Source organism: Microtus oregoni, unplaced genomic scaffold (assembly GCF_018167655.1).
Source record: "Microtus oregoni isolate MIOR12 unplaced genomic scaffold, Mior012 000000F_ref0000247, whole genome shotgun sequence".
NCBI classification, from domain to species: domain Eukaryota; kingdom Metazoa; phylum Chordata; class Mammalia; order Rodentia; family Cricetidae; genus Microtus; species Microtus oregoni.
The window spans coordinates 35777668-35800536 of NW_024543059.1; the positions used below are offsets into that span (position 1 = coordinate 35777668).

At 38.4% G+C, this 22869-nt stretch overlaps 1 long non-coding RNA gene across 1 annotated transcript in view; it reads right to left on the reverse strand.

The window, feature by feature from the left end:
- Positions 1 to 21763, reverse strand: part of LOC121451878 — a 32827-nt gene extending 11064 nt beyond the window's left edge. Inside the window, exons 1-5 of the long non-coding RNA XR_005974757.1 lie at positions 21669 to 21763; positions 20398 to 20436; positions 11422 to 11513; positions 11148 to 11292; positions 8778 to 8831 (exon numbers count right to left, since the gene is read on the reverse strand). This is a non-coding gene — a long non-coding RNA (uncharacterized LOC121451878). The remainder of the gene's footprint in view (positions 1 to 8777; positions 8832 to 11147; positions 11293 to 11421; positions 11514 to 20397; positions 20437 to 21668) is intronic.
- Between the last annotated feature and the right edge of the window lie 1106 nt (positions 21764 to 22869).

A 22869-nucleotide genomic window follows, 5' to 3' on the forward strand; every position in this document is an offset into this window, starting at 1 on the left:
TAGCTCTTGTAGACCAGGCTGGCCTTTAACTCACAGAGATCCACCTGCCTCTGCCTCCCAAGTGCTGGGATTAAAGGAGTGTGCCACCACTGCCTGGCTCAAAAACTTTTGAACAAGTGGATACAATAAGAAAATTGATTTCCTCAATCAACAACACATAAAGTACACTGCAAATCGCATATGCCAATACATATCTAGATATTAAAACATAACAAATTAATTGTAACATTAATATAAGTATTGGTAATATGGAGGAAGAAATGACTGAAAAAATATTACAATTAACAAATGATGTATTTTTCTTAAATTAATTATATACTCAAACAGGGATGTGACACTAATACAGGACTTTTCTGGAACAATATTTGCCAATGAGTTAAGGTGTTGGGAGAAGACCAAAAATAAGTAAAGACAGTGTGAATCCAAGTCCCCTGTGTACATGACCACCTCTCTCTTAAAATCTTTCACTCTGCTAGCTCAATTTCCAAGTATAATGTCTCTAATGTATCATAAATAATCATAAAGTGATACTAAATAAGACATCAACTACTAAATAATAATAGACAAAAATGAAGTAAAAAGTTAAAATACATAGCAGGTACTAACATACCTAAAATTAAAAAATAGCTCAATCAAGAGACACAGGTATTTTTAAACATCACATTGGATAAGTTAATTGATCAGAAAATATAAAATACTCCACCACTCTAAATTTAAAAAAAATAAATATGAGAACTACATACATAATATTATGATTTGCTGCTGTAGGAAATCCTACAGCTTGTGGTTGCCCACCTACTGGGGCGTAGCCTCTTATACTATAAATGCTGATGCAGAGACTGCTTCTGCCCCTTTCTTTCATTACTGGCTACACTTTCAAATTGGTGGATTGGTGGATTGCTGGATTACTGGATTGCTGGATTGCTGGATTGCTGCATTCGATCTCTGTTTTCCATTCAAGCAGAGAATTCTGATTTGTGAGTTTACCCCTAAATAAATAACCATCTATTTCTCAATCCTGAGCTAGAGTGAGATTTATTTTATGTGTCTGTTCCACAATTTGTCATTTTTCATATTAGGATTCGAGAAGTAAATTTTACAAAATAAATAATTATAAACACTAAGAATGGTCAAAATGACAAGGAATCAGTATTTTACATTCTCTCAAGATGGTCTGCTAAATATGAATTCTGTGCATAGATAACAGAAAACTACACACATTTTGTAATATAATCTGTCCAGCAGGGGCCATGACTACCTAAGAAGAATATCAAAGCCAGTCAGGAGAAAATTCCATTCAAATTGTTGATAAGCAAACCCAGGAGAAAACTAAGGTCTGTTAGTGGTGACCTTGGTTGCTTCAAAGAAGTGGAAGTTAAGTCTCTACTGCGGAAACAATGTATTTTTGTTATGGAACTATAAAAATATTGACAGTAAGTACATAAAATTCTGAGGCCTGAGGATTAGCTATCAGAGACCATGACATTGTTAAGAAAGCTGTTTAGGAGCTGTTCAGCCTGCAGGGGCTATACTGCCGGATACCTCCTCTCTCTTCCTATCCCACCCAGCTTACATCCAGAACCCCCTACCCCCTGTCTTTCTCCCTCCCTCTCCTCTTTGGCGGCATAGCACCTCCCAGCTCAGCCTGCTATGGCGCTGGGACCGAACCCGAATCGGGAGGGCAAAAGGGAGGGCGGTAGTTCCTTTGTCTCCATAGCCTGCCTGCAGCAAGCAGGGTGGGCCATTTCTTTGTGAGCTAACCAAGCAGCACGGAGATCCGATATGGACACCAGGAGAACCATCACTGGGGAGTGACATCACTGGGAAGGTACATAGGTGTGCAAGAAGACATGTTCCTGTAAAAGAAGATCCATAGGGGAGTATTGGGAGGAAGAGATGGGCAGAGCCAATGCAAGAATTCACCCAATAATCAGAAAAACAACATGAAACCACCAGAAGCCAGCGACCTCACGACAGGAGGACATGAACACCTTAATCAAGAAGAAGTAGAAAAAATTGACTTCATGAAAGTGATTGACACCCTTAAACAGCATGTAAAAAATGCCCTTATAGAAATGGATGAGAAGTATAACAGAAAGTTCGAGGAATTGAGTAAATCAGTGAATGATACCCCAGGAAACCAAGGAAAAACAATCAAGCAGATAATGGAAACAGTTCAAGACTTGAAAACTGAAATGGAGGCAAAGAAGGAAACACAAACAGAGGGCTGGCTGGACATGGAAAATCTAGGTAAATGAATAGAGACTACAGAAACAAGCATAACCAGCAGAATACAAGAGATAGAAGAAAGAATCTCAGATTCTGAAGATACCATAGAGAAAATAAACACACTGATCAAAGAAAACAGCAAGTCCAAAAAACTCTCATCACAAAATATTCAGGAAATATGGGACACAAAAAAAAGACCAAACCTAAGAATAATTGGAGTAGAAGAAGGAGAAGTGCAGCTCAACGGTCCAGAAAATATACTTAATAAAATTATAGAAGAAACTTTCCCAACCTGAAGAAAGATGTACTTATGAAGGTTCAAGAAGCTTACAGAACACCGAATAGGCTGGATCAAAAAAAAAAAAAAACATCCCCTCGCCATATAATAATCAAAACACAAAGCATACAGAATAAAGAAATAATATTAAGAGCCGCAAAGGAAAAAGGCCAAGTTACTTATAAAGGTAAACCTATCAGACTTACATCTGACTTCTCTATGGAAACCATGAAAGCCAGAAGGTCCTGGATAGATGCACTGCAAAAACTAAGAGACCATGGATGCAAGCCGAGACTACTATACCCAGCCAAGCTTTCATTCACTATAAATGGAGAAAACAAAATTTTCCAGGATAAAAACAAATTTAAACAATATGTAGCCACAAATCCAGCCTTACAGAAAATAATAGAAGGAAAATCACTAACCAAGGAGTCCAACAATGACCACAAAAACTCAGACATCTAGAGACCCTTCACCACCGCAACTCAAAGAAGGGAAACACACAAACCCTACTACTAAAAAAGTGAACGGAGTTAACAACCACTGGTCATTAATATCACTTAATGTCAATGGGCTCAACTCACCTATAAAAAGGCACAGGCTAAGAGATTGGATACAAAAACAGGATCCAACATTCTGCTGTTTACAAGAAACACATCTCAACCACAAAGACATGCAACTACTCAGAATAAAGGGCTGGGAAAAGGCTTATAAAGCAAATGGACCTAAGAAACAAGCAGGTGTGGCCATATTAATTTCTAACAAAATTTACTTCAAACTTAAATCAATCAGAAGAGATGGAGAGGGACATTTTATACTCATAACAGGAACAATTCATCAGGATGAAGTCTCAATTCTGAATATCTATGCCCCTAATATAAAAGCACCCACATACGTAAAAGAAACATTACTAAAACTCAAGGCAGCCATCAAACCACACACACTAATAGTAGGAGACTTCAACACTCCTCTCTCACCAATGGACAGGTCAATCAGACAGAAACCTAACAGAGAAATTAGAGAATTAATGGAGGTAATGAAGCAAATGGACTTAGCAGACATCTATAGGTTATTCCACCCAAAGAGGAAAGAATATACCTTCTTCTCTGCAGCTCATGGAACCTTCTCAAAAATTGACCACATACTTGGTAACAAAGCTAACTTACACAGTTACAAAAAAATAGTAGTAACCACCTGTGTCTTATCAGATCACCATGGATTAAAGTTAGATTTCAACAACAATGCTACCCCCAGAAAGCCTACAAACTCATGGAAACTGAACAGTCATCTACTGAACCATACCTGGATTAAGGAAGAAATAAAGAAAGAAATTAAATTCTTCCTGGAATTCAATGAAAATAAAGAAACAACATACTTAAACTTATGGGACACTATGAAAGCAGTCCTAAGAGGAAAGTTCATAGCACTAAGTGCCCACTTAAAGAAAACAGAGAAAGCTCACTTTGGAGACTTAACAGCCCACCTGAAAGCTATAGAAAAAAATGAAGCAGACTCACCCAGGAGGAGTAGAAGACTGGAAATAATCAAACTGAGGGCTGAAATCAACAAAATAGAAACACAGAAAACAATCCAAAGAATCAATGAAACAAAAAGCTGGTTCCTGGAGAAAATCAACAAGATTGATAAACCCCTATCAAAACTAATCAAACGGCAGAGAAAGAATACGCAAATTGATAAGATCAGAAATGAAAGGGGGGACATAACCACAGACACAGTGGAAATTCAGAGAGTCATTAGATCTTACTAAAAAAGCCTATATGCCACAAAACTGGAAAATGTAAAACAAATGGACAATTTTTAGATAAATACCATTTACCAAAATTAAACCAGGACCAGGTGAACAAACTAAACAGACCTGTCAGTCGCAAAGAATTAGAAGCTGTTATCAAAAATCTCCCTACCAAAAAAAGCCCAGGACCAGATGGTTTCAATGCAGAATTCTACCAGAACTTCCAAGAAGACCTAATACCTATACTCCTTAATGTATTCTACAATATAGAAAAAGAAGGGTCATTACCAAATTCCTTCTATGAAGCTACAGTTACTCTGATACCAAAACCACACAAAGACTCAACCAAGAAAGAGAATTACAGGCCAATCTCACTCATGAAAATCGATGCAAAAATACTCGACAAAATACTGGCAAACCAAATCCAAGAACACATCCGAAAAATTATCCATTATGATCAAGTAGGCTTCATCCCAGAGATGCAGGGCTGGTTCAACATACGTAAATATATCAATGTAATCCATCATATAAATAAACTGAAAGAAAAAAAAACATATGATCATTTCATTAGATGCTGAAAAAGCATTTGACAAAATACAACATCCCTTTATGATAAAAGTCTTGGAGAGATTAGGGATACAAGGGTCATACCGAAATAAAATAAAACCTATTTACAGCAAGCCGACAGCTAACATCAAATTAAATGGAGAGAAACTCAAAGCCATCCCGCTAAACTCAGGAACACGACAAGGATGTCCACTCTCGCCATACCTCTTCAATATAGTGCTTGAAGTTCTAGCAATAGCAATAAGACAACATAATGGGATCAAGTGGATTCGAATTGGAAAGGAAGAAGTGAAACTTTCGTTATTTGCAGATGATATGATAGTGTACATAAGCGACCCCTAAAACTCCACCAAAGAACTTTTACAGCTGATAAACAACTTTAGTAATGTGGCAGGATACAAGATCAACTCCAAAAAATCAGTCGCCTTCTTACACACAAAGGATAAGGAAGCAGAGAGGGAAATCAGAGAAGCTTCACCTTTCACGATAGCCACAAACAGCATAAAATATCTTGGGGTAAATCTAACCAAGGAAGTGAAAGATCTATTTGACAAGAACTATAAGGCATTGAAGAAAGAAATTGAAGAGGATACCAGAAAATGGATGGACCTCCCTTGCTCTTGGATTGGGAGGATCAATATAGTAAAAATGGCAATTCTACCATAGGCAGTTTATAGATTCAATGCAATCCCCATCAAGATCCCATCAAAATTCTTCACAGATCTGGACAGGACAATAATCAACTTTATATGGAAAAATAAAAAACCCAGGATAGCAAAAGCAATCCTATACAATAAAGGATCTTCTGGAGGCATTACCATCCTTGACTTCAAACTCTATTACAGAGCTACAGTAAAGAAAACAGTGTGGTACTGGCATAAAACCAGAGAAGTTGACCAATGGAATCGTATAGAAGACCCGGATTTTAACCCACAAACCTATGAACACCTCATCATCGATAAAGGAGCTAAAAGTATACAATGGAAGAAAGAAAGCATCTTCAACAAATGGTGCTGGCACAACTAGATGTCAACCTGTAGAAGAATGAAAATAGACCCATATCTATCACCATGCACAAAACTCAAGCCCAAATGGATTAAAGACCTCAATATCAGTCCAAACACACTGAACCTGATAGACGAGAAAGTGGGAAGTACCCTACATCATATGGGGTATGTATAACCCCAGCAGCACAGACATTAAGGTCAACATTGAATAAATTGGACCTACTAAAACTGAGAAGCTTCTGTAAAGCAAAGGACACTGTCACTAAGACACAAAGGCAACCTACTGACTGGGAGAAGATCTTCACCAACCCTGCAACAGACAAAGGTCTGATCTCCAAAATATATAGAGAACTCAAGAAACTAGACTTTAAATTGCTAATTAACCCAATTAAAAAATGGGGCACTGAACTGAACAGAGAATTCTCAGCAGAGGAAGTTCAAATGGCCAAAAGACACTTAAGGTCATGCTCAACCTCCTTAGCAATCAGGGAAATGCAAATCAAAACAACTTTGAGATATCATCTTACACCTGTCAGAATGGCTAAAGTCAAAAACACCAATGATTGCCTTTGCTGGAGAGGCTGTGGAGGAAGGGGTACCCTCATCCATTGCTGGTGGGATTGCAATCTTGTGCAACCACTGAGGAAATCAGTGTTTCGGTTTCTCAGGAAATTCGGGATCAACCTACCCCTGGACCCAGCAATACCACTCTTGGGAATATACCCAAGATATGCCTGATCATATGACTAAAGCATTTGTTCAACTATGTTCATAGCAGTATTATTTGTAATAGCCAGAACCTGGAAACAACCTAGATGCCCTTCAATGGAAGAATGGATGAAGAATGTATGGAATATCTACATATTAGTGTACTACGCTGCGGTAAAAAACAATGACTTCTCGAATTTTGCATGCAAATGGATGGAAATAGAAAACACTATCCTGAGTGAGGTATCCCAGACCCAAAAAGATGAACATGGGATGTACTCACTCATAATTGGTTTCTAGCCATAAATAATGGTCACGGAGTCTACAATTGGTGAACACAAAGAAGCTAAGTAAGAAGGTGAACCCAGTGAAAAACATATAGTTATCCTCTTGGCTATGAGAAGTAGACAAAATAGCCAGGGAGAAAATTGGGATCTTGGGGGTGGGGTGGGATGAGGGTAAGGGGAGATTGGGAGAGAAAAGTGAGAAGGGAAGGAGGGGGGGAACTTGGGGAAACAGGAGGATTGGGATAAAGGAAGGTTGGACAGGGGAGCACGGAAACACAATTCTTAGTTAAGGGATCCACCTTAGGGTTGTCAAGAGACTTGACCGTAGAGTGGCCCCCAGGAGCCCAGTGTGATGTCCTCAGATAGTCCCTTGGGCAGCTGAGGATAGGGAACCTGAAATGACCCTATCCTATAGCAATACTAATGAATATCTTGCATATTACCATAGAACCTTCATCTGGTGATGGATGGAGATAGAGACAGAGACCCACACTGGAGCACTGGACTGAGCTCCCAAAGTCCCAATGAGGAGCGGAAGGAGGGAGAACATGAGCAAAGAAGTCGGGACCACGAGGGGTGCACCCATCCACTGAGACAATGGGGCTGATCTAATGGGAGCTCACCAAGGCCAGCTGGACTGTGACTGAAAAAGCATGGGTTAAAACTGGACTCTCTGAACATGGCGAACAATGAGGACTGATGAGAAGCCAGGGACAATGGCACAAAGTTTTGATCCTACTTCATGTACTGACTTTGTGGGAGCCTAGCCAGTTTGGATGTTCACTTTCCTAGACATGGACAGAGGGGGGCAGACCTAGGACTTTCCACAGTCAGGGAACCCTGACTGTTCTTTGGACTGGAGAGGGAGGGGGAGAGGAGTGGGGGGAGGGAGAGAAGGGTTGGAGGAGGGGGAGGGAAATGGGAGGTTGGGAGGAGGCGGATACATTTTTTTCCCTTTTCTCAATAAAAAAAAAAGAATCAAATGAAGACTGGCTTCTCCCTAACACATCATCCCTGTATAAAAAAAAAAAATAAACTAGAGCGAGTGTACATGGAGATTGTTTGTTCATTGCTGGCTGCCCAGACCTGAAATAATTATATGAAACTCTATTAATTCCAAGGCTGCTTTGCTAATGACTCTAGCATATTCCTATATTTAGCTCTTACATCTTAAATTAACGCATTTCTCTTACTTTTTATTTTGCAATGAGGCTCATGGTTTACTGGTAAGGTTCTTGGTTGTTTGTCTACTTTGGGGGCTACATGGCATCTCTCTGACTCTACCTACTCTCTCTATATATCAGATTCCCTTCCTGGCTATATTGTGCTTTGAAAGAGGCCCAAAATGGCTTCTTTATTAACCATTAGTAATAAATCATTCAAAGCATACAAAAGGGAATCATCACACATCACCTACTGATTTCTGTTTAAATAAAAAGGAAAATATTAACTTTTACAAGGTAAAGTTACTTATAACAAAACAGGTATCCAGCAAGAATTACACTGAAAATATTTATATCTACTTTATCTTCTATCATTACTAAGAAATGTATAATTATAAAAATCTATTCTTCAACTCCATCAAAGACTCCCAGCCATCTCTGTGACCACCAGGAGCAGGCCACACTCACCACCTCAACTCTGGTTTGCAGTTGGCCCAAGCTGTCACCAAGCAACTTGGAGCATGCTGCCCCAAAATCCCATTCAAGTGCTTGGCCTCCTGATAGAGCCAGAGTTTTTGCTGATAGTATGAACCAGGAAGCTGCTTTTTTTTTTTTACGCTAAGTAAGTAAGCCTTCTTTTAAAAGAGTCACAGTGCCCCTGCTCATAGCCAGCAAACAAAGCCTATCTGAAAATAAGCAGCTACCAATAAGCTGTGCTTAACTCTGTTCTTTTGTGCCTAGAATTTATTCCAAAGTTCTTGCAGTTTTTATGTGGATGCAGTTACTCACTTGGCTGCCATTCTGTTGATGGAGTCTGCTCATTCATTTCCTGGCTTCCCAGACCTAAAATAATCACACAGAAACTTTATTAATTACAACACGGCTTGGCCTATTAGCTTATGCTTCTAATTCACTAATTCTTACATCTTAAATTAAGGCATTTCTATTATTTTATATTTTACCACAAGGCTCATGGTTTACTGGTAGGTTTCCTGGGTGTCTGTCTCCTTCAGCAGCTACATGGTATCTCTATGATTCTAATTACTCTCTCTATATATCAGATTTCCCACCTGATAATACTATGCCTTGCTATAGGCCCCAATCAGATTCTTGATAAACCAATGGCAACAAAGCATAATAATAATATACAGAGGGGAATTCCACATCAAATAAGCATGATTATCTTTGCCTATATTTCTTTACCATAGATGCTCTCTGTAAAGTTCATGAGGCTTTGAAGCTGCCCAAAAGTCATTTACCACAGAATTAGGCATTGTTTCATTATCTTTGCTTAGTAACTTAGCCTCAAGAATAATCATGACAACTTTCCTTCTAGTATATAAGATGGACTTATGCAGTCTACCATATCATCAAAGATGCAATTGTTCTTTATTGAGACTCTTTACATGCTTGTCTTTCACACTTCAAATGCAAAGACTTTCAATATTTTAAAGATCTTGCTCGACATAAGTCTCAGCAGGGCCCCTAAACATCCATGACAATCTCAAAACCCTTACTGTGAACACAATCAACCCAATCAACTGTGCATCGTACATAGCTTTCCTTAATAGTTACCCCAGAATTCTGGATCAACCTTTAATGTCCTTTAGCTTTCCCTGGGGAATCCATTGCTAATAGACAAATATCCCCCAATGATTCACAGGAACCAGTCCATCAGAGTACGATATACATTGTACTATAAGAGTATATGCACAGTATGTCTCAAGGGGAATGAAATAGTTACATTTCTCGGTTTCTGGGCTTCCACAGCCCTAAGACTGATCTTGTTTGCCCCTTTGTAGCACAGCTATACAAGATAGCCTGTGAGAGTCTCATTCTCTTATTTGAAGCTTTTCCACAACAACAGAATATTTTATGTCGAATTATCTCTGATTACCATTGTATCACACATCTGATCCTAAATAATAACTATACCTAAATGCTGTCACATAGATTTTCTTTTGTATGAAAGAGTACTTACATATAGTGACTTTTTGGGATTTTTTTGGAAGAATATGTGCTTCCTACTTACTACACAATTCTTACCATGTACTCTAGTTTTAGGTATCCCTAATGCTGTTCTGTATTGTTGCTATACTCTCTACCCTCTTATTATTCTGTCACAAAAACAGACATCTCCATTTCTCCTCCTTTATCCAATTTGCTCACTATGTCAGATGCCAAAACAAATTCCAAACTCACGTGCCTTTCTTTTTCAAATCCACAGCTTACACTTGTGGTCTCACCACTGACAACTCACACCAAAATATATCTCTTCTTACTGGTAGTAGTATCTATGTTGCCAGTGTGGCTATTCACTGAGAATTATGCCCCAGATGATTCCATGAATCAACCCAGCTATAACACCTGGCACAGCATATGAATGGGAAAAAGACCACTCTGTTTCAATTTCTCCTTCAGATTGCCCCTGCCAATGTATCTTTACCCTAGAGATGTGTCATTATATCATTGTACTACCCATGACTGGGCAACAACTCCCAAAAGCACTATACAATCAAAAACATCATATTAAATGTTCCTATGCAATGAGTGCTTCCTCGTGGTAGTTTATGTCAATTATATGATGCTGTGGAATAAGCCTTCTGTATGAAGATATATTGCATTCATTGCTAATAATACACTGATTGACTGATCACTAGGAAGGAGGTTCAAAGCAGAGACAATGCTGAAAAAATTAAGAGCTGACTCAGAGAGATGCCATGAGATGGCGAGTATGAAGGGTAAGAAGGGTAAGAAGTATGTACATGACAAAAACAACTTCAGGGAAGCACATAGAGAAATACAAATGGCTTAATTTAACTTGTAAGAGCTTGAGCTAGCTAAAAATAAGCCTTACATAAGGTGAGCATTTATAATTAACATTATTTGTGTGGCTATTTGGTGAGTAGCTGGTGGGAGAGAAAGGACCACTTCCAATTTGTCTCATTCCCCATAACATGAACAACATCATTGATTTCCAAAATTCATCTCAGTTTTGGTTTATGCTTGCAACTACCAGAGGTGTGATAAACACCACTTCATATGGAAAGAAATAGAAAGTATTCCCCCGACTCCTGCTAAATATCTTCAAAAGAACAGACCTACCTATATTCCACCAAGATAAACTATGGCAAGCCAGAGGTTGTTCTGCTTACTTACACCACATAGATGACACAAGAATTACTGCAGGGTGTACTTTCGACCAAATACTGCAGCAGAATGTCTTTTCCCAGCACGAATGATTGCTTTCTTATAACGTCATACATGGAGGCATCATTATATATTCTCGTCTCTCTCTGAGTCCCTGATGACATAGGGAGTTATTATTGGAAAAAATGAATAACTATTGTACATAATGGATGCTTACAAGTTTAGGCTAAACATTCATGTGAATATAAATTTGATATTGTACTGAAAAATAAAGTGCACTCACCCTTCATGTTTCTAGTTCACTGCCATTCCCAGGGTCATCAATAGGATCCATCTAGGTATCAACTCAAAGTAAATATCCCTCCTGACCAGAGTCTATAGCAAAGAGAGATAGAGCAATTAGATATCACTACCGAGGCTCTCTCAACTCACAGGCCATGAGGAAATGCAAATAAATTGCGACAGCTACAGAGTAACAGTAAACTTCTGGGCTCCATGTCACTTACTGCAAACCCATCATACAAGGATGACTTCGTGAACTTTTTTAGATTTTAATAAATAATTTCTTCCTCAATATATATGTTTTCTCTCAATCATACTGTCATGTTCTTTCTCCCTCCTTGTTGAAAATGTTGAATGCCCTTGTATTGACATTCACCTTATATGTACACATGGGAAGTACAAACTGAAATAATTGGTTTTGATGGACAAAAAAATAAATCATTGTAGAAAGATGATGTGAAGTGGAAATTGAGGTTTGGGGGAGCGATGATGGATAGATAAAGCTCTATTAGTTATATAAATAAAATTTCAAAAAATAAGTCAAATAACATAACAAAATAATAAGTCCCCCATGATCTTTGGCTTGATTGTACTTTTAATCTATGATAGGATGAGAGCAAACTATGATTCCCCACAGTATATCTGCAGAAACTGATGAGCTTTCAAACAAGCACATATTTAATACTGAGGCATAATTATATTCTGACAGCTCTATGCCTACATTTTCAATCTCTGTCAATGCAAATTAGATACTTAGTAGAGAATCCAGATATTACCTTTGAGTTGTGTAGTAATATTTCATTTTTATTTTAATAAATAAAGCTTGCCTGAAGATCAGAGAGTAAAACAGTCTCTGACTAGTCAGCCTTAAATCCAGTCTTTGGTGACAAACATCTTTAACGCCAGTAGCCACACAGGTTTCCCATAGAAACTGGGCTGTGGTGGTGCATGACTTTAATCCCAGCCCTAAGGAATATAAGTAGGAGACAGCTCTCAGACACAGTCTCAGTCTGAAATTCCTAGAGGCAGGTTCACCATTTCAAACAGAGGTAGAAGTAAGAGCCAGTGACTGGCTGTTTTGCTTGTCTATCCTTCAGACTGAACATGAATATCTGTCTCTGGGTTTTTTATTAATCGTGCTACAGACTTCCCATTTTAGATAATCAACTTTGAGTATATTTTAGCAATATACTGCTCTAGAAGAATTAAGCATTAATATAAGCTTAAATTTAAAATTCATGTAAAATTTATTAAAATTACATTAAACCCACATTTAAGCTTCAACAATGAGTGTCGCAGCTTCTACTGGTCATCTTGAGAAGAACAGCAACTCCTGTTTAGTTACCATAAGATGCCCAGGAAACCTGATACCTTCCTCTGAATTCATGATGAAAAAGAAGCCAGAGAATTTTTAAAATGTCTATGTAGGATAAAAAGAATGTGAACTCGTTCTACTCACCTCCACTTCTGAACCTATTTACTTATTATCATTTATCTATATGAGTTTCTCCATCTAATTACTACTTCGACATTGCTTGGAGTGTTATCAATCTGTCATTCCATGTGAGTTTCTCCCTCTGAGGTCTGTAAATGATTAAATATGTTCACTGTTGTTTGTGCTTTATTGAGTTTTTTGTCTAATGTGTGTCTCTTGACAATTATCCTGACCATGAATTCTTACCCTCTTAAAATATTTCACAAGAAAGGAAACATGAAGATAATAAAATTTACATAGGACCATGGTGAACACCCTTTCCATCTCAACCCATATAGGGGCAAACCACTCTTCCACAAGGGTCACCTAAGACCACAGGAAAACACAGATATTGACCTCATAATCACTGTAGTAACAGAATTACAGTTATACAGTGGCAACACAGATAGTTATATGATTGGTGGTCACCACAACATAGGAAACTGTATTAAAGTGTTGCTGTTCACTTATTAGTGGATTCTAGCCAAAAACAAAAAATATTGAACCCATAGCTCATGATTGTAGAGAAGCTAAGTAATAAGGTGAACCCAAAGAAAAACATGTATAGATCCTCCTGGAAACTGGAAGCAAACGAGATCACCAGGCAAGTTCTGAGCATGGGGGTGTGGAGGAGGAAGGGGAGAGGGGAGAAGTGGAGGGCTGGGGAGAGCTTGGGGGAATGGGATGGTTGAGATGGAGGAAGGACAGATATAGGAACAGGAAAGGAGATATCTTAATTGAGGGAACCATTTTGAAGTTGGCAAGAGGCTTGGCTCTAGAAGGGTTCCCAGGAGTCCATGGGGATGACCCTATCTAGGACCCTGAGCAGTGGAGGAGATGGTGCCTGAACTGGTCTTGTCCCGCAGTCACTGATAACTATCTTGAATATCACCATAGAACCTTCGTCAGGCAACAGATGGAGATAGAGACGGAGACCCACATGAGAGCACTGGACTGAGCTCCCAAGGTCCAGTTGAAGAGCAGAATGAGGGAGAATATGAGCAAGAAGTCAGGACTGTGAAATGTTGGTCCACCCATTGGGACAGTGTGCCTGAGCTAATGGGAGCTCACCAACTCCTGCTGGACTAGGAATGAACGAGCATGGGATCAAACAGGACCCTCTGAATGTTTTTGACAATTGGGGCAGACTGAGGGGGCCAATGATAATGGCAGTGGGATTCTTCTCTATTGCATGTACTGGCTTTTTGGGATCCTAATCTCTTTGGATGCATATCTTGTTCAGTCTGGAGGTAGGGGGGAGGTCCTTGGACTTCCCACAAGGCAGGGTATCCTGCCCTATCTTAGGACTGGAGAGTGGTGGGGGGGTATGCAGAGGATATGGAGGGAAGTGGGAAGAAGGGAGGAAGTAGGAATTTTGATTGGTATTATTTATAAAGTAATTAAAAAGATAGAAAAGGAAGGTGAAGAACAACTGACAGGGTGTACATAGTCACAGGATGATTGCAAGCAATACAATTGAAAATGATTTATGATATCAAAGAGCAACTCAAAGTAATTTAACTTCATTAAATTACATGACTTACTTCATTGAAATGACGGGTGGATGCATATCTTGATTGGTACATGTTAGATACGAAATGAAGACTACAAGTCAGTTGGCTCTGTCTCCTGGCAGGTTTCAGGAGCAATCCTCCTTCACTGACTAGTAGGTTATAGTCAGGTCCTGGCTAGAACCAGGAACCAGCTGAGAGCTGGTCTCCAGCCAGGAGCCCGACTGACAAAAACCCTTTGTGAAGGGACGAATATTATCTCCAGTCGCCTCGGATTGGCTAAGTGTGTGATATCATCTAGAGAATGGATTTGGGCCAATCACGAGACAGATCTCAAAGCTACCAATGGAAATTAAGGGCCTGCTGTAACTATGGAGATTTCCAGCTAAGCTGCTATTTCATGTCTCTCTCCCCCTCCCTCTTGTTACCACAGAAACAGGGAAACTGAAACTAGAAAGGCAGAATAAAGTGTAAATAAACATAAAATCTGACTAGAATTGACAAAACAGGAAACTAATCAATGGTGCCTGAAGCGTGAGCATGTACCTGGCTCCTTAGGAATAGATCCTGGCTTCCTATAAGAAAGCCTGCATTTCTGTCTGAGCCATTTTAAACGTAACTCTGTGAAATATTTTTGCTAAATATTTGCTATCTGTCTGTGCCAATTTTCATAACTGCTATGAATGTACACATGAACCATCACATGGAATTGGAACTATTAGAGTGACCTACAAAACGATGATTAAAGAAAGAAATGGTGAGTGCTATCCCTGGTCAAGCAATGTACCCTATGATCATGGAAGGTCTTGAAGTGTCATAATGGTAAATAAGTAATTTATGATGCATTATGAAATAAAAACCTTCAAAATATCTCTGCGTGTGTGTGTGTGTGTGTGTGTAGGTGTTTGTGTGTGCTCAGTTTTGAAGTGAGGAATAAGCACAAGAGTGCATAAAGGAAGCATACAGAAAAAACTGTTTTCTCTGTTGCCTTCATTTCTTTAGAATGTCTTACTCGATATAAATATGTAAATATTATGTGTTTCTAAAGCCCACCATCCCTAACATAATCCAAAATCCTATCCTACCTCTAACATCACTATTGTGTCATAATTTGAAGAACTCTCTTTTTTCTTTGAGTGTGTATGTGTTTGTTGGTGTGTATGTGTTTGTGTGTATCTGTGTGTGTTTCTGTGTGTTTCTGTGTACATATGTGTATGCAAGTGTGTGTGGCTGTTTTCTTATTTTTATTTTTGTGATTATAATTTTATTGCAACATATATTCCTTCCCTTCTTCTAACCCTCAATATACCACTTCACATTTTTCTTCAAATTCATATTCTCTTTTACACTAATTGTTATTGCATGCATATATGTATGCACACACACACACACACACACACATATATATATATATATATATATATATATATATATATATTATTAAATATACACTGAAGAGTAAGACTAATGCTACTTGCATGTATGTTTTCTAAGCTAACCTTTTGGTAGGTTAGAAATAATTGGTGTGCTGCTCCCTGGGAAAAGCCACATCTTCCATTTCCAGCTTTCCTCAATTGCCTATAGTTGCTTGTGTTCAGTTAAGACCTATTTGACTTTTCTTTGTTCTGATTAGCATGTTCTTTGCTATCATTCCTATTCATTTCATTTTCATGTAGTTATATTCTGCAGAACTTATAGGTGGAGCTTCTGATATTCCTGGAATATTCAATATCATAGCCCACTCCCTGATCGTCTGACTCTTAACAACTTTTCTGCCCACTTCACTGCAATGTACCATGAGCATATGTATGTGTGGAAGTGTTTTTGTAAATGCATCCATTATGATTGTGCAAGTTTCTGAAAAAGGAGGACAATCTCATGTCCTAAGCAGCTATGATGGCTATAACCACATTAATGAACAGCACGGCACAGTAACTTGAAATGTGCAGTACTAGCACAAGTATCTAGGTGGTATTCAATGCCTCTCCCTTTGTGCTTATGACCTGCTCAACAGCAGGAAGACAATGCTTGCTATTGGAAATATAGTTAATTACTCAGTGGTGATGAGTGGTATAGATAAGGGAGGAGAATTGACATCAACAATTTATTAATGCACCTTAGCAACTTATGAAATTTTGTCCTCATACACTGAGATAAATGGAGGCTTCTCTCATCGTGAAGAAATCCTCCGTTGTAACAGAGAGATCATCTCAGAAAACAATAGCCAGTCAAAGTATAGGGTTATGGAGCCAAGGCTCCCTCGTTTCTTAATAGAAACTGAGCTCATTTAGGGTTGCCTGTGTCTTCATAAATGTGTGGAACTCTCCTGGAAGCTGGGTGTTTTCTGAGATCAAACGTTACTAAAAAAAATAAATTTATCCTTCCTCAGCAGTTCATTAATTGCCATTGACTATTAAAATAAGAGTAAGATTTCGTTCCTTCCTGTAACAACCATCCTGCGATTTTGGCTAGCTTGACATTATACAAATCATGTACATGCAGTTTTATCTGCTTAAAGCACATATGTGCAATGTTGCTATTATGTTCATAAATACTATATTAACTCAAATATCTAATAATTTGGGTTCACTTGAAATAGTTACTTTCAATAAATTTCACCAAGTAATCTAGTTTGGCTAGATGTCAAAACTCAAGAGATCTGTCATTGCCAATCACGCCGTGGGATTGCATGCCCAAAATACTATTCCTGGATTTTTACCTGTGTATTCTAATAATAAACACTGATGTTCATAATTTCAAATTATGTATGCTACTGAATGAGCCAACTTCTGACCCAGGAATATTTTACCATAAAGGGAAAAGAAATACACTGAATATAATTCAAGGATCACAATGATATTCACTCTATGTAAAATAATGCAAATTTCTGAGCCAATGCCCTATATTTAATAGCATGATTGTAAAAATAACCTTAGTAAAGCACTTAGGACACCAAGTATCATTTGTTCTGAGCAAGTATCAAGATTTCAAAACTAATGATATTAAACCAAATAGCAATTAATATTTAACATAAAATTCTATCTATTAGCACCAATCATTTCTTTCACACATCACTATGAATTACCGTATTAGGTATAGGGCACTAATTGCTTTCCTTCATTTAAACACCAATGTAAAATTTGGTAATAGTCAACAAACTATAGAAGACTCTGAAATTATGCTGGTCAGTAAAATATGCCCTGAAACCAATGGCCTAGAATCTTGTAATCAACAACAATGATATAAATCAACAGTGTTGCTAATACAATTGAAAAACCTGTAAAGATACTTGGGATGGTTTTCTTAGCTATTTTCTCAAATGCGAAAATAATTATCTTCTTAAATAAAAACTCATAGCCAGATATTTTGGGGGTGAAAGCTGAAAGATCAGAGAAGCAGAGCAGCAGACAGTCACTAGTTCTTACCTTTAAGAAATCCTGGACTGGACTCTCTGAACATGGCGAACTATGAGGGCTGATGAGACGCAAAAGACAATGGCACGGGGGTTTCATCCTACGTAATGTGATGGCTTTGTGGGAGCCCAGCCAGTTTGGATATTCACCTTCCTAGATATGGACGGAGGTGGGAGGTCCTAGGTCTTACCACAGGGCAGAAAACCCTGACTGCTCTTTGGACTGGAGAGGGAGGGGGAAAGGAGTGGGGGGAGAGGGAGAAGGGTGGGAGGAGGGGGCGTAGGGGGGGAGGAGGGGGAGGGAAATGGGAGGCTGGGAGGAGGTGGAAATTTGTTTTTTTTCTCCTTTTCTCAATAAAAAAAAAAAGAAATCCTCATACTGAGCACAGAAGCCTGTCTCTACAAGTCCTCAGATTGAATGCCTTTAGCTCCTGTCGCCTCCCTCCTTATATTTCTCTCCCCACCCAAGCATATCCCCTCTCATCTCTACTTCCCCAGTATTTGAATTAAAGGCATATGACTGCCGAGAACTGGGATTTAAGGTGTTTGCCACCACTCTTTGAGACTGGATTTATTTAGTGTAGCCCAAGGTGACATGGAACTCACAGAAATCCCTCTGCCTCTTCCTCCAGAGTTCTGGGATTTAATGTGTGTGACACCACCGCCTGACTTCTGAGGCTAACTAGTGGCTAGCTCCACACTCTGATCCTCAGGCAAGTTTTGTATGTTATAACACAAACAATATCTCACTGCATTACCTCTTTTTTGTCAGAAATAAAAAAGTTTATAACTAATAAAAAACTATATACAATAAGTACAATAACTATATACAATACAAACAGGCAATAAATAAATCAATAATGTCTTGCCCATAAACATTTGACAAATTCAGAGAAAATACCCCATTATCTATCCTAATTAGGTGAGTACAAAAGATAGTACCTAAGTCACTTTCTATTCTAACTTGCATTACCAAAACTATCTCTTAATGTCTCTGAATCCTATGTACTTTACAACTCTTTAGTAAATTTCTTTTCTGAATCTGGTGAGAAAGAAAACAATAACTATATTTAGTCCTCATCTGCCTCAGAGACATGTGAAGGAAAGAATATTAACTGTGTAAGCAGGAAATGCAAGTTTTCTTAACTCTATTCTTCCTCCAATAAGGAGAAATGTGTCCTAATTATTTTCTTAGTTATACCCTTGTGAAAATCTATCACAGTATTAACAGCTTCACTTTCATATGTTACAAGTGCCACCTCTACATACAGCAGGTATGAATAGTATCAGCAAAAAGTTGTCTTGTGTTGTGGACATTTGTCATGTCCTAAGTTTTCCTGTGTCCTCGTGGATAGACATACATCTGAGACACTCTACTTGCTGCCCTTTGTACATTGCTGATTTTGTGATCAAGAAAAATGGAAGCTCCTTTCTTTTCCTTCTATTACTTTTCAATGTGTCATACCATGTACATACCACATGCATACATATGAGAATCACTAATTACAATAAATGTATCTGAGGGATAAGCAAATAAATTATTATAGAAGGAGAATGTGTACTGAAATTTCAATTGTATTTTAATAAATAATGGTTGCCTGGAGATCAAAAAGTAAAACAATCAGTCTTACAGACCAGGCAGTGGTTATGCACACCTTCAATCAAGTAGCCTCACTAATTGCCATAGAAACTGGGAAGTGCATGTCTTTAATTATAGTTATGAATTCCTTTAATCCCAGCCCCAGAGAGGATTATAAAATGGGAGAAGACAGCTCTCAGACATAGTCTTATTCTGAGATTCGTGGAGGCAGGATCACCTGTTTGGACTGAGGTCGAGGGAAAAGCCAGTGGCTGGCTGTTTTGCTTTTCATATCTTTAGATTGAACCCCAGTTTCTCTCTCAGAGCTTTTCTTAATCATGCTTCAAGGAGGTGAAGTTTTAATAGAAGTTTGCCTAAGTGATGGTTTATATGACAAAGCACTATTGCATAAATGTATGAACATTCCAGAATAAATCAAATAAAAATTACAAAATAATAAAAGGTCCCATGTCAATTTTTGATTGACTGTACTTCAAAACTGTGATCCCCATGATGTGTCTGTAGGAGCTGATGATATTTAAGGATGTATATGATTGAGTACATAAGGATGATAACATTCAGACTTCTCTATGGCTACTGTCCAATCTTTGTCAAAAAATTCCATTATCATTAGTGTAAGCAGATAGTTCTTATGACTTCATGTTTCATAGAAACAATTATAAGAACTTAGCAATATAATGTCCTAAGACAAAATATTAATGTTTGTTTATATATAAATTGAAAATTAAGATTAAAATAATTTAATTAACTCTAATAATTGAAACATTAACATTTGAAGATTACAGTAATAATTACTAGAATAATGTAGTGAATATATAATGAATACTTACAAACATCAGCATCCATTTGAGTATATTCTTACATATATCAGCATCCATTTGAGTAGAGCTTAACTTTCTTATAAAAGAAGAGTGTAAGTATCTTTGACTTTATACTTAATGGAAAAGTTTATCCCATAGAAATATAGACAGGCCCCTTACCTTGCTTCATCTCAAATACTGGAGTGTCCAGAGAGGGAACTGTAAACAAATGTATTTGCCACACATTAGAAACAATGTGTACCTGAGAAGAGAATTAGATTAGAACATACAGTATGTGTGATTCTTGATGAAAGCAGAATGGAAAAAAAGAGGAAGTTACACTTATAGTTCCCTGTTCTCAGACTGTCAACTGTTACTAGGGAAGCTTTTCACCAAGACCCCACCCCAAATCCTGAATACAGATCCAATTAAAACTGAGAGCAAATGAATAACATGTTCCATACAGTAGAGTCTTGCTTCACATACAAACCATTCAATGCCCAGCAGTAGGTGGCACAAATACAGGGCCATTAGTGGCATTTTTGGAGGTTCTTTGTCTCATAATTCTTGTCAGCAATTCTTTATCCTCATATATCCTTTGCCTATATGTAATGGTTTACAATTTGGGGTGTTGTAAGGAGCCACCTGTTTGTTTCTCAGCTGCCCAGCCCCAAAATAATCACACAGAAACTATTCTTTAAATCAGTGCTTGGCCCAGTAGCTCTAGCTTCTTATTGGCTAACTCTTACATCTTCATTTAACCCATCTCCATTAATCTGTGCATCACCACAAGGTCGTGGTCTAACAGTAAAGTTTAAGTGTGTCCATCTCCAGCAGCAGCTTCGTGGCTTCTATCTAACTCAGCCTCCTTTCTCCAAGCATTCAGGTTATTTTTCTCCACCTAGCTCTGTCCTACCCTAACAGGTCAAGCCTGGTTCTTTAACCAATGGTATTCATAGCATACAATGTGAATCACCTCCCCTTTTCTATTTAAATAAAAAAGAAGGTTTTAATTTTAACATAGTAAAATTAAATGTAACAAAACCGTTATCAAGCAAGATTACAGTTAAAATATTTATATCTATTTTATTTTTTATGATTACTAAGGAAATCTATAATTATAACTATAACTTGATTTAAACTTCATCAAAGACTCCAGATGAATATAATATTTACTAAGTAAACAGGAAGTACATTATAAGCAACTTCAAAACCTCTAGAATTGATACAGACATCCTGTTGTCTAGACAGTCTCCCAAGGTTCTTCTGTACTGCTTGGGCATACATCTTCAGCCTACAGGCCCTTAGTATCCAGCAAACTTTTCCACAAATCAAGAAATTTCAAAGACAGTTCCACCTATATTGGCAGTTTGTTAGTCACATTTTTCTGTGTCCTGCAGAATTTCTAGCAGACTCTTTCATAAAGAGGGAACCATGAAGGACAGTCTCACCTTTAGGTAATTTCAGCAGTCATTTCTTTCTGGTTCGTGTATGTCCAGTTCATCTCAAAGCCCAGGAAGAGCAGTTTCTTGAGCAAATGGCTAGCAAACTCCATAAGTAGTCACTTCAATGTCCATCTTCCTTTTGATGTAATTCATACTGCCAGGAGTTGAGGTGTCTCACTGTCATTAAAAGTCCTAAGTTCTTAAAAAAATTAAATGCCATATACTCTAGTCTTTCAAAGGTTTGAAGAACGTCTAACTGAATTAAATCTCTATATATCTAGAAATCCTAGCTAACATGACTACAAGCTTGACTATTATAGATGATTATCTAGAACCTGAATTTATTAATTATGAGCAGAAATAAAGAAGCTAAGTAAGAAGAATCTTCATCTGGTGATGGATGGAGACAGAGACAGAGACCCACACTGGAGCACTGGACTGAGCTCCCAAGGTCCCGATGGGGAGCAGAAGGAGGGAGAACATGAGCAAAGAAGTCGGGACCACAAGGGGAACACCCACCCACTGAGACAGTGGAGCTGATCTATTGGGAGCTCACCAAGGCCAGCTGGACTGTGACTGAAAAAGCATGGGATAAAACTGGACTCTCTGAGCATGGCGAACAAGGAGGGCTGATGAGAAGCCAAGGACAATGGCACGGGGTTTTGAACCTACATAATGTGCTGGCTTTGTGGGAGCCTAGCCAGTTTGGATGTTCACCTTCCTAGGAATGGACGGAGAGGGGAGGACCTAGGACTTACCACAGGGCAGGGAAGCCTGACTGCTCTTTGGACTGGAGAGGGAGGGGGAGAGGAGTGGGGGGAGGGGGAGAAGGGAGGGAGGAGGGGGAGGGAAATGGGAGGCTGGGAGGAGGAGGAAATTTGTTTTTTTTTCTTTTCTCAATAAAAAAAGTTTAAAAAAAGAAATATATATATATTTCTTATTAAGTTATATTAATATATATCATGTATATTAGCTTATAAAAATGCTAAACCCCACTTATGAACTTATACCGTGCCATTACTGGGGAAATACGGCACTGCCTGATTTCCCTGCCCAGTCCAACATGGTGGAGGAGGTCCATTGACTGCCTCTGGGCTGCACACACCCCAGTTCCAAGTATTCAGCAGATCTATGTTGTGCCATTAAGCAGGTTGCAGTACTCTGCTCACAAAACCCATCAAATACTCCAAAGCCAGACCTTGTTAGT